Source organism: Pristiophorus japonicus, unplaced genomic scaffold (genome assembly GCF_044704955.1).
Source record: "Pristiophorus japonicus isolate sPriJap1 unplaced genomic scaffold, sPriJap1.hap1 HAP1_SCAFFOLD_1055, whole genome shotgun sequence".
Taxonomy (NCBI): domain Eukaryota; kingdom Metazoa; phylum Chordata; class Chondrichthyes; family Pristiophoridae; genus Pristiophorus; species Pristiophorus japonicus.
Genome location: NW_027250708.1, coordinates 86688 through 100792, shown reverse-complemented (window position 1 = coordinate 100792; position 14105 = coordinate 86688).

Here is a 14105-nt window from a genome sequence, read left to right as displayed (position 1 = left end):
TGGATGCAGAAACCCTCACCACTTTTAAGAGATGGTTGGATGGGCACTGAAAATGCAGTAACCTGCAGGGTTACGGACCTAGAGCTGGTAATTGGGATTAGACTGGATGATATTTTGTTGGACGGAGCAGATATAATGGTAAGTACTGCAGGGAATAGAATACGGCCAGGTTGAGTCTCAGACTAGTTTCGATCGCTTGGATGGGACGAAGAGTAATTTTCCCAGATTTTTTCTCCCTAAATTGGCCTGGGTTTTTATCAGGTTTTTGCCTCTCCCAGAAGATCACATGACTCCGGTTGGGGTGGAGTGTAGAATGTTTCAGTATAAGGGGTGTCACAGTTGTGTGAGGCGGACTGGTTGGGCTGGATGCTCTTTACCTTTCCGTCATTGATCATAGGTTTATATGTAACCTTCAGGGCTGCTGACCGAGGGCCGTGCGGCTCTTTGTCGGCCGGCGCGGACACGATGGGCCGGAATGGCCTCCTCCTGCGCTGTAACTTTCTAATCACCTGCAACGGCTTCTCTTCCCGCCCCCCATCGTTACCTCTGGTGTCCCCCCAGGATCTATCCTTGGCCCCTCCTATTCCTCATCTACATGTTGCCCCTCGGTGACATCATCCAAAAACATGGTCAGTTTCCACATGCACGCTGATGACACCCAGCTCTACCTCAATACCAAATCTCTCGAACCCTCCACGGTCTCTAAATTGTCAGACTGCTTGTCCCACATCCAGTTCTGGATCAGCAGAAATTTTCTTCAATTGAATATTGGGAAGACTGAAGCCATTGTTTTCAGTTCCCGCCACAAACTCTGTTCCCTAGACACTGACTCCATCCCTCTCCCCAACTTCTGTCTGAGACTGAACCACACTGTTCGCAACCTTGGTGTCATATTTGACCCTGAAATGAGCTTTCGACTACATATCTGCACCACAACTAAGACCCCTCAACTTCCACCTCTGTAACATCGTCATCTCTGTCTTTCCATCTCTGTATGTAAACATTACCAATGTGTAAGACTTGTCACCAGGGGGCGCACCTGTGGGAAACCCAAGGATCACCTGCACATCCTGGGCAAGCGGGTATAAAAGGCAGTCTACCATGCTGCATCCTCACTCTGGAGTTACAGTTTGAGCTGAAGATATACAGTCTTGTGGAGTTATTCTAAACATAACAATTGGCGACGAGTAACAGATCGTGACCTTTCACACAGTTATGGCTGCCGTTGGTATTGAGAGATTTGTTGAAGGTGATGATTGGGAAGCCTTCATTGAGCGACTTGACCAGTACTTCGATCAAGCGCAGGGCGATTCTCCTCACCGTTTGCGGGTCCACGATATATGGCCTCATCAAAAATCTGCTAGCACCGACGAAACCAACGCTGGTTCGGGAACACCTCAAGCCGAAGGAGAGCATCTTAATGGCCAGGTATCACTTTTATACAGACAATCGCTCCGAGGGCCAGGATGTGGCGAGCTATGTCGCCGACCTAAGACGCCTTGCGGGACCGTGCGTATTTGCTGGATTTTTGGGGGAAGTGTTGCAGTATTTTTTCGAGCTTGGAATCGACCACGAGGTCATTCTTCACAAACTGCTGTCTGCCGAATCCCTAGATCTGAGCAAGGCCATCACGATAGCCCAGGCTTTCATGTCCATTGATGATAACACTAAACAGATATCATTGTAGCATCAGAGCTCACCGGCAAGTACTGTACATAAAATAACACCTTCAGCAGGAAGAACTGCAGGGCCTACACACCCGCAGAGACCAGACCTAGGATGACTCAGAGCCCACCGTGGGCCGTGAATGTGAATCCATTAGCACCGTGTTGGCACTGCGGGGTAATCATCGAGCCCATCAATGTCGATTCAAGCACTACGTGTGCAAGGGCTGTGGAACAATGGGGCACCTCCAGCGAATGTGCAGATGTGCTGTGACTCACCACGTGACAGAGTTGGCAGAAGATGACCGACCCGGTGCGGATCACGCTGAACAAGTGAGAGAGGCAACTCAACCCGAGGCTGAAGAGGAAGTGTATGGGGTACACACCTTCACCACCAAAAGCCCTCCGATAATGTTAAAAGTCAAATTAAACGGCATTCCAGTTTCCATGGAATTGGACACGGGGGCGAGTCAGTCAATTATGAGCCAGAAGGCTTTTGAAAAACTGTGGGGCAACAAGGCACAAAGGCCAAAACTAAGTCCGATCCACACCAAGCTGCGCACTTGCACCAAAGAGTTCAATACAATGCGCCAGTGAAGGTATCGTATGATGGAGCTGTGCATGATTTACCACTATGGATTGTACCAGGCGATGGTCCAACGCTGTTCGGCAGAAGCTGACTAGGAAAGATCCGATGGAACTGGGACGACATCAAACACTGTCTTTGGAGGATGATGCCTCATGCGCCCAAGTGCTAAACAAATTCCCGTCGTTATTCGAGCTAGGCATCGGCAACTTCACAGGTGCCAAAGTGCAGATCCATCTCGTCCCTGATGGACAACCCATTCATCACTAGGCCCGAGTGGTTACATACATGATACATACATGATGCGAGAGAAAGTCGAGATTGACCGAGACAGACTTCAACGAGAGGGGATCATATCGCAGTCGAGTTCAGTGAGTGAGCCAGTCCAATTGTTCCGGTGTTGAAGAGCGACGGGACGGTCAGAATCTGCGGGGACTACAAGGTAACGATCAACCGAGTCTCGGTACAGGACCAGTACCCACTACCCAAAGCAGATGACCTGTTTGCAACGCGAGCAGGGGTGAAGTTGTTCACCAAGCTGGATCTAATCTCTGCTTACATGACACAGGAGCTGGCTGAACCTTTGAAAAATTGGCGTGCCTCAACACGCAGAGAGCACTGTTCATGTACCACCGATGCCCCTTTGGGATTCGCTCGGCTGGGCCATCTTCCAGAGGAACATGGAGAGGCTGCTGAAATCAGTTCCACGCACCGTGGTGTTCCAAGACGACATCTTGATCACTGGCCGCAACACCACCGAACACTTGCACAACCCGGAAGAGGTTCTCAAGCAACTGGACAGAGTGGGGCTCGGGTTGAAACACTCCGTGTGTTTTCCTGGCACCAGAGGTCGAATTTCTGGGGAGAAAGATTGCGGCAGACGGCATCAGACCCACGGACTCCAAGACAGAGGCCATCAAGAATGCACCCTGACCACAGAATGTGATGGAGCTGTGTTCGTTCCTGGGACTCAACTATTTTGGTAACTTTCTACCGGGGTTGAGCACTTTTCTGGAACCATTGTATTTATTGCTACACAAGGGTGACGACTGAGTTTGGGGTAAAGCTCAAGAGACAGCCTTTAATAAGGCCAGAAACCTGCTATGTTCCAACAAGTTACTTGTATTATATGACCCGTGTAAACATTTAGTACTAGCTTGTGATGCATCTTCGTACGGGGTTGGTTGTGTGTTACAGCAAGCTAATGGGTCAGGCAAACTGCAACCGGTTGCATATGTGTCCAGAAGTTTATCTAAGGCTGAAAGAGCCGACAGTATGGTTGAGAAAGAAGTATTAGCATGCTTATATGAGGTTAAGAAAATGCACCAATACCTATTTGGGCTCCGGTTCGAGCTCGAAACCGACCACAAGCCGCTCATTTCGCTGTTCTCAGAAAGCAAAGGTATTAACACCAATGCTTCATCCCGCATCCAAAGATGGGCATTAACATTATCTGCGTATGACGATGTAATCCGCCACAGACCAGGCACTGAACACTGTGCCGATGCCCTCAGTCGGCTACCATTGCCCACCACCGGGGTGGAAATGCCGCAACCCGCAGACTTGCTCCTTGTAACGGATGCTTTTGAGAGCGAGGGGTCACCCGTCACGGCTCACCAGATCAGGACCTGGACTAGCCAGGACCCGGTGCTATCACTAGTAAAAAGTCGCCTCCTCAATGGGAGCTGGTCGGCGGTCCCAGGGAAATGCAAGAGAAATTAAGCCGTTCCACGGACTCGAGGCCGAAATGTCCACCCATTCGGACTGCCTCCTATGGGGGAATTGTGTAATTTTGCCAAAAATATTCAGGGAAACGTTTATACGTCACCTTCACAGTACCTACCCAAGCATAGTCATGATGAAGGCTATCGCCAGGTCACACGTTTGGTGGCCCGGCATTGACTCGGAGTTGGAGTCATGCGTACACCAATGTAACACTTGCTCACAGTTGAGCAACGTACCAAGGGAGGCCCCACCGAGTCTGTGGCCATGGCCCTCCAAACCGTGGTCAAGGGTCCACGTAGATTTCACTGGCCCCTTTCGAGGAAAGATGTTCATCGTAGCAGTAGACACTTACTCTAAATGGATTGAATGTATAATAATGTCGTCATGTACGTCCACTGCCACCATTGAAAGCCTCCGGGCCATGTTCACCAACCATGGTTTGCCCGACGTTCTTGTTAGTGACAATGGACCATGTTTCACCAGCTCGGAATTCAACGAGTTCATGACCCGTAATGGCATCAAGCATGTCAGGTCTGCGTCATTTAAGCCCGCATGAAGGAATTGAGTGTAATATCTCCAATTTTGCAGAAGACACTAAATTGGGTCGCAGTGTGAGCTGTGAGGGGGGCGCTAAGAGGCTGCAGGGTGACCTGGACAGGTTAGGTGAGTGGGCAAATGCATGGCAGATGCAGTACAATGTGGATAAATGTGGGGTTATCCACTTTGGGGGCAAAAATGCAAAGACAGAATATTATCTGAATGGTGGCAATTAGGAAAAGGGGAGGTGCAACGAGACCTGGGCGTCATTGAAAGTTGGCATACAGGTGCAGCAGGCGGTGAAGAAGGCAAATGGTATGTTGGCCTTCATAGCTAGGGGATTTGAGTATAGGAGCAGGGAGGTCTTACTGCAGTTGTACAGGGCCTTGGTGAGGCCTCACCTGGAATATTGTGTTCAATTTTGGTCTCCTAATCTGAGGAAGGACATTCTTGCTATTGAGGGAGTTCAGCGAAGGTTCACCAGACTGATTCCCGGGATGGCCAGACTGACATATGAGGAGAGACTAGATCAACTGGGCCTTTATACACTGGAGTTTAGAAGAATGAGAGGGGATCTCATAGAAAAATACAAGATTCTGACAGGACTGGACAGGTTAGATGCGGGTAGATTGTTCCCAATGTTGGGGAAGTCCAGAACAAGGGGACACAGTGTTAGGATAAGGGGTAGGCCATTTAGGACTGAGATGAGAAACTTCTTCACTCAGAGAGTTGTTAACCTGTGGAATTCCCTGCCGCAGAGAGTTGTTGATGCCAGTTCATTGGATATATGCAAGAGGGAATTAGATATGGCCCTTATGGCTAAAGGGATCAAGGGGTATGGAGAGAAAGCAGGAAAGGGGTACTGAGGGAATGATCAGCCATGATCTTATCAAATGGTGGTGCAGGCTCGAAGGGCCGAATGGCCTACTCCTGCACCTATTTTCTATGTTTCCATCCAATGGTCAAGTGGAACGGGCAGTGCAAACCATCAAGCAGAGCTTGAAACACTTGACAGACAGTTCCCTGCAGACCTGGTTATCTCGGATTCTGCTCAGCTACCGCACACAACCCCACTCGCTTACCGGGGTCCCCCGGCAGAATTGCTAATGAAGAGAGCACTCAAAACCAGGCTCTCCTTAGTCCACCCGGATCTCAATGATCATGTAGCAACCCGGTGTCACCGGCATAACATGTACCATGATCACCGGCTGTATCACATGGCATTGACGTTAATGACCCTGTGTTTGTTCTTAATTATGGTCATGGTCCCAAATGGGTTGCTGGCACTGTGTTGGCCAAGGAGGGGAATAGAGTGTTTGTTGTCAAACTTTTGAATGGACAAACGTGCAGAAAGCACTTGGATCAGACCAAACTGCGGTTCACTGACAACCAGGAACAGTTTGAAGAGGACATTACCATCATTGATCCACCCACACACACCCAACCAGCAATCGAGCTCGTGGTCAACCACCAGGATGACCTCACCATGCCCAACGGTCCTATCAGACCAACCACACCACAGGGCAGCAATGATCCGACCCACTCACCCAGGCCAGGACTTCAACTCAGGCAATCAACCCGGGAACACAGGGCCCCGGATCACCTCAACTTGTAAATAACTTGTACATAAATAATACTTTGCGGGGGAGGGGGAATGATGGTATGTATGTAAACATTATCAATGTAAGACTTGCCACCAGGGGGCGTACCTGTGGGAGACCCAAGGGTCACCTGCACACCCTGGGTAAGCAGGTATAAAAGGCAGACTACCATGCTCCCTCCTCACTCTGGGGTTACAATAAAATGACCAAGGTCACAACAGGTCGAGCTTAAGATATACCGTCTTGTGGAGTTATTCCAAACATAACACTTACCTCAGCTCATCCACTGCTGAAACCCTCATCCATGCCTTTGTCCAGACTTGACTATTCCAATGCACTCCTGGCTGGCCTCCCACATGCTACCCTATGTAAACTAGATATCCAAAACCCATCTGCCCGTGTCCTAACTCACACCAAGTCCCGCTCACCCATCACCCCTGTGCTTGATGACCTACATTGGCTTCTGGTTAAGCTAAACCTCGATTTCAAAATTCTCATCCTTGTTTTCAAATCCCTCCATGGACTCACCCCTCCCTATCTCTGCAATCTCCTCCAGCCCCTCAACCCCCTTAGATGTCTGCACTCCTCTAATTCTGCCCGCTTGAGCATCTCTGATTATAATCGCTCCACCATCGGCGGCCGTGCCTTCTGTTGCCTGGGCCCCAGGCTCTGGAACTCCCTCCTTAAACCTCCCCGCCTCTCTTCCTTTAAGATGCTCCTCATAACCTACCTCTTTGACCAAGCTTTTGGTCACCTACTCTGATTCCTACTTATGCGGCTCGGTGTCAAAATGTTTTATCTCATAATGCTCCTGTGAAGCACCTTGGGACGTTTCACGACGTTAAAGGCGCTATATAAATACAGGTTGTTGTTGTAAATGTAGGGGACATGATAAAGACATTTGCAATGATACAAAAACTGTCCATGTGGAGTTATTCCAAACATAACACTTACCTCAGCTCATCCACTGCTGAAACCCTCATCAGAACAGTGGCAAATGGAATTCAATCCGGAGAAGTGTGAGGTAATGCATTTGGGGAGGGCTAACAAGGCGAAGGAATACACATTAAATGGTCGGACACTGAGAAGTGTCGAGGAACAGAGGGACCTGGGAGTGCAGGTCCACAGATCCCTGAAGGTAGCAGGCTGGGTAGATAAGGTGGTTAAGAAGGCATACGGAATACTTGCCTTTATTAGTCGAGGCATAGAATACAAGAGCAGGGAGGTTATGCTTGAACTGTATAAAACACTGGTTAGGCCACAGCTCGAGTTCTGCGTGCAGTTCTGGTCACCACATTACAGGAAAGATGACTGCACTAGAGAGGATACAGGGGAGAGTTACGAGGATGTTGCCTGGACTGGAGAATTTTAGCTATGAGGAATGATTGGATAGACTGGGGTTGTTTTCTTTGGAACAGAGGAGGCAAAGAGGTGATTTAATTGAGGTGTATAAAATTATGAGGGGCCTAGATAGAGTAGATAGGATGGACCTATTTCTCTTAACAGAGGGGTCAATAACCAAGGGGCATAGATTTAAAGTAGTTGGTAAAAGGATTAGAGGGGAGACGAGGAAAATAAATTTCCCCCAGAGGGTGGTGTGGGTCTGGAACTCACTGCCTGAAAGGGTGGTAGAGGCAGAAACCCTCATCACATTTAAAAAGTACTTGGATGTGCACCTGAAGTGCCGTAACCTACAGGGCTACGGACCGAGAGCTGGAAAGTGGGATTAGGCTGGGTAGCTTTTTTGACCAACATGGACACAATGGCCACCTTCTGTGTCATAATTTTCTATGATTCTATGAGAGAGAGAGACAGATTGAGAGAATGCAACAGAGAATGAGAGAGATAGAGACAGGAAGTGAGATTGAGACAGAGTGTGAGAATGAGACAGAGAGTGAGACAGAGATTGAGAGACAGAGAAGAGAGATTGAGAGAGAGAGTGAGGCAGAGAGAGTGAGGCAGAGGGGGAGAGAGAGAGAGAGAGAGAGAGACAGACAGAAAGAGTGAGGCAGAGAGAGTGAGGCAGAGGGCGAGACAGAGAATGAGAAAGGGATGTGACAGAGAAAGACAGGGATGTGACAGAGTGAGAGAGGGATGTGACAGAGTTAGTCAGAGACCGTGGGTTCTCCCCAGGAACTGAGCACAGCTGCTGTCTTTTATTAAGCTGCGATGGATGTGTAACACTGTCCGAGCACGCGGCAAAACACAACACAGAGCAACATCCAAACAATATTTACAGCCGGCAATATAAATATTTAGAATATACATATTATACACGAGTACCTTTATGGCGAGTGATGTATAAATATGGTAATACGGACCTAAGTTCTAAAATGTATGAGTTTTTAGTGTTTTGTTGTACTTGATGACTGCAGTAAATTACGCTGCTTTGGAATTAAACCAGGTTTAACATGAAGGGGTTAATAGAAGGCCACGTACACCATCTAGGAGCAATTTCATCCACAATTGTTAACGGCGACTGATTCAGATGGAGGAGAATTAAAGCACAATTCACGATGATTACCCGACCTCTTAACCATGGTGGGAGGAGGGGGTCTCCCACAGAGCAGCCCTTTGCAAGGGTTTGTGTGGTTCGGTTCACTGTGAGAGTGAGTGAGACAGAGAGAGAGGGATTGTTAGCCCGGCTTAGGAGCTCTTTCTGCGGCCAGTGATCTCGTGCCTGGATCCAGAGGCAGGCAGGTGAGCTGGAAATAATCGAGGGTGCCCCTCAGCAGTGTAAGGGAGGGTAGCCAGCCCCTGCAACATGAGGGATATTTCAATTCATGAAAATGATTCTGTTGAAATGAATACAGTGTGTGCAGGTAGTACAGAGGGTGATGTGGGGACTAAGCTGGGACCCGTTTCCTGCACTGTGTAACCAGTGCCCTGAGGCACTGCATGTGAACTGGGGTCAGTAAATGGACATGAACAGGTCGGCACAGAGCCATACACACAGGCCCAGCGCCAACCGGGGCTGGTGCTCCCATGGCCTCTGCCGTGCTCAGTCCCTGCACCGATAACATCGCATAGTGCCCAGAGCTGCACCCCTACCATCGGCGTAGTGTCCGTACCCGCACCGATACCCTCGCCTGTACCCGTACCGATACCCTCGCCTGTACCCGCACCGATACCCTCGCCTGTACCCATACCGATACCCACACTGATACCCTCGCCTGTACCCGTACCGATACCCTCGCCTGTACCCGTACCGATACCCTCCCCCGTACCGATACCCCCGCCTGTACCCGCACCGATACCCTCGCCTGTACCCACACTGATACCCTCGCCTGTACCCGTACCGATACCCTCGCCTGCACCCGTACCGATACCCTCCCCCGTACCGATACCCCCGCCTGTACCCGCACCGATACCCTCGCCTGTACCCGTACCGATATCCTCGCCTGTACCCGCACCGATACCCTCGCCTGTACCCGCACCGATACCCTCGCCTGTACCCGTACCGACACCCTCGCCTGTACCCGTACCGATACCCTCGCCTGTACCCGTACCGATACCCTCGCCTGTACCCGTACCCTCGCCTGTACCCGCACCGTTACCCTCGCCTGTACCCGCACCGATACCCTCGCCTGTACCCGTACCGATACCCTCGCCTGTACCCGTACCCTCGCCTGTACCCGCACCGATACCCTCGCCTGTACCCGCACCGATACCCTCGCCTGTACCCGCACCGATACCCTCGCCTGTACCCGCACCGATACCCTCGCCTGTACCCGCACCGATACCCTCGCCTGTACCCGCACCGATACCCTCGCCTGTACCCGCACCGATACCCTCGCCTGTACCCGTACCGATACCCTCGCCTGTACCCGCACCGATACCCTCGCCTGTACCCGCACCGATACCCTCGCCTGTACCCGTACCGATACCCTCGCCTGTACCCGTACCGATACCCTCGCCTGTACCCGTACCGATACCCTCGCCTGTACCCGCACCGATACAGTCGCCTGTACCCGTACCGATACCCTCGCCTGTACCCGTACCGATACCCTCGCCTGTACCCGCACCGATACCCTCGCCTGTACCCGTACCCTCGCCTGTACCCGTACCGACACCCTCGCCTGTACCCGTACCGATACCCTCGCCTGTACCCGCACCGATACCCTCGCCTGTACCCGTACCGATACCCTCGCCTGTACCCGCACCGATACCCTCGCCTGTACCCGCACCGATACCCTCGCCTGTACCCGCACCGATACCCTCGCCTGTACCCGTACCGATACCCTCGCCTGTACCCGCACCGATACCCTCGCCTGTACCCGCACCGATACCCTCGCCTGTACCCGTACCGATACCCTCGCCTGTACCCGCACCGATACCCTCGCCTGTACCCGCACCGATACCCTCGCCTGTACCCTTACCGATACCCTCACCTGTACCCGTACCGATACCCTCGCCTGTACCCGTACCGATACCCTCGCCTGTACCCGCACCGATAGTCGCCTGTACCCGTACCGATACCCTCGCCTGTACCCGTACCGATACCCTCGCCTGTACCCGCACCGATACCCTCGCCTGTACCCGTACCGATACCCTCGCCTGTACCCACACCGATACAGTCGCCTGTACCCGTACCGATACCCTCGCCTGTACCTGAACCGATACCCTCGCCTGTACCCGCACCGATACCCTCGCCTGTACCCGTACCGATACCCTCGCCTGTACCCGTACCGATACCCTCGCCTGTACCCGCACCGATACCCTCCCCCGTACCGATACCCTCGCCTGTACCCGTACCGATACCCTCGTCTGTACCCGCACGGATACCCTCGCCTGTACCCGCACCGATACCCTCGCCTGTACCCGTACCGATACCCTCGCCTGTACCCGCACCGATACCCTCCCCCGTACCGATACCCTCGCCTGTACCCGTACCGATACCCTCGCTGTACCAGTACCGATACCCTCGCCTGTACCCGCACCGATACCCTCGCCTGTACCCGCACCGATACCCTCGCCTGTATCCGCACCGATACCCTCGCCTGTACCCGCACCGATACCCTCGCCTGTACCCACACCGATACCCTCGCCTGTACCCACACCGATACCCTCGCCTGTACCCGCACCGATACCCTCGCCTGTACCTGCACCAATACCCTCGCCTCTACCTGCACCGATACCCTCGCCTGTACCCACACCGATACCCTCGCCTGTACCCGCACCGATACCCTCGCTTGTACCTGTACCAATACCCTCGCTCCTACAGTGCCCGTACCTACACTGATACCCTCGCCTATACAATGCCCGTACGCGCAGATACCCTCGCCGTACGGTGTCCGTACCTGCACCGATACCCTCGCCTGTACCCGTTACCAGAGTGCCGACAGTCAATCACTCCAAGGAAGTCTGTTAAGGCTGGATAGAGTATGATGGCAGCTCTCATTCTGCCAAGGACTGTGCCTGGCATTAATTGTACCCGGTGACTCCTGAACCCACTTAGCCGGTTGGATGTCCATTCTGGATCTGACCATCCATTCTGAGCTCAGTATTGAAGTCCTGGCTGTTTTCCTGCAGTGGGTTATGTCAGTGACAAGACTGCCCGAAGTTTCAATCCCCGTGCCGGATGAATGCTGTCAGTAACTCAGTAACGCTCCTGACCAGACTTCCTTGCAGTGCAGATTATCGCTGAGCAAAGTCCGAGGGAGACTCCCGGTCTGTACATCAGTTATTCTAAGTATTTCTATCCTGATTGAAACTATTGATGAATTCTCAGGATTCCTCAATGAATCTCATTCCAACACTTCAGCTCCTGTTCATGCACTCACTCACACACACACACTCACTAACACACACTCACTCACACACACACACTCACACACACTCACTCACTCACACACACTCACTCACACTCACTAACACACTTACACTCACTAACACACTTACACTCACTAACACACACACACATTCACTCACTCAAAGATATGCGTACACCCACACACACGTATGTATGTGCAGGCACACATGTATGTACATATAGGTGCACACACACACACGTATGTACGTACAGGCACACACGCGTACCACAGTGTGCACAGCTCACAAGAACAGTGTGTGTTCCAGTTTAGCGCTGCCGGGTAAATGAAGCCATGGAGTGTGAGCCGGGAGCTGCAGGATCAGTGTGGAGGTGCCTCCTGTTGTACCGGCTTAGTATCACTGCGTGACGGTGAACGGTTCGTGGCCAGGGTCCTATCTGACCAGCCCTGGTGATCGACGATCCACCTGTGGGAGTGCAGAGCTCGAATCTTTTACTTTCATTGAAGTTTATCTTGCACTGTGATCACGATCATCGTAAACATCACTGCAATTGTTGAATGACCACATTCAGATACCAACACCAGCCAATCAGCAAACAGCGCAGTGTCGCCATGAGAACTAAAAGGAAGCTCAGTCAATCCAACCACCTGCATCAAGAACATCCGATTACCCATTCTGCATTGACCATCTGCCAGGACAGGCCCCTCCCCCACTGACCATCCACCAGGACAGGCCCCTCCCCCACTGAACATCCGCTAGGACAGTCCCCTCCCCCACTGACCATCCGCCAGGACAGGCCTCTCCCCCACTGACCATCCACCAGGACAGGCCCCTCCCCCACTGACCATCCGCTAGGACAGTCCCCTCCCCCACTGACCATCTGCCAGGACAGGCCCCACCCCCACTGACCATCCACCAGGACAGGCCCCTCCCCCACTGACCATCCGCTAGGACAGGCCCCTCCCCCACTGACCATCTGCCAGGACAGGCCCCTCCCCCACTGACCATCCACCAGGACAGGCCCCTCCCCCACTGACCATCCGCTAGGACAGTCCCCTCCCCCACTGACCATCTGCCAGGACAGGCCCCACCCCCACTGACCATCCACCAGGACAGGCCCCTCCCCCACTGACCATCCGCTAGGACAGGCCCCTCCCCCACTGACCATCTGCCAGGACAGGCCCCTCCCCCACTGACCATCCACCAGGACAGGCCCCTCCCCCACTGACCATCCGCTAGGACAGTCCCCTCCCCCACTGACCATCCACCAGGACAGGCCCCTCCCCCACTGACCATCTGCCAGGACTGTCCCCTCCCCACTGACCATCCATCAGGACAGGCCCCTCCCCCACTGACCATCCGCCAGGACAGGCCCCACCCCCACTGACCATCCGCTAGGACAGGCCCCGCCCCCAGATCGTCCATCAGGACAGGCCCTTCCCCCACTGACCATCCGCTAGGACAGGGCCCTCCCCCACTGACCAACAGGACAGACCCCTCCCCCACTGACCATCCACGAGGACAGGCCCCTCCCCCACTGACCATCCACCAGGACAGGCCCCTCCCCCACTGACAATCCACCAGGACAGGCCCCTCCCCAGGACAGGGCCCTCCCCCACTGACCATCCAACAGGATAGACCCCTCCCCCACTGACCATCCGCCAGGACAGGACCCTCCCCCACTGACCATCCGCCAGGACAGGCCCCTCCCCCACTGAATACACTGCTAGGACAGGCCCCTCCCCCACTGACCATCCACCAGGACAGGCCCCTCCCCCACTGACCACTCCGCTAGGACAGGCCCCTCCCCCACTGAATACACCACCAGGGCAGTCCCCTCCCCCACTGACAATACTCCAGGACAGGCCCCTCCCCACTGACAATACTCCAGGACAGGCCCCTCCCCCACTGACAATACTCCAGGACAGGCCCCTCCCCACTGACAATACTCCAGGACAGGCCCCTCCCCACTGACAATACTCCAGGACAGGCCCCTCCCCCACTGACAATACTCCAGGACAGGCCCCTCCCCACTGACAATACTCCAGGACAGGCCCCTCCCCCACTGACAATATTCCAGGACAGGCTCCTCCCCCACTGACAATACTCCAGGACAGGCCCCTCCCCACTGACAATACTCCAGGACAGGCCCCTCCCCACTGACAATATTCCAGGACAGGCTCCTCCCCCACTGACAATACTCCAGGACAGGCCCCTCCC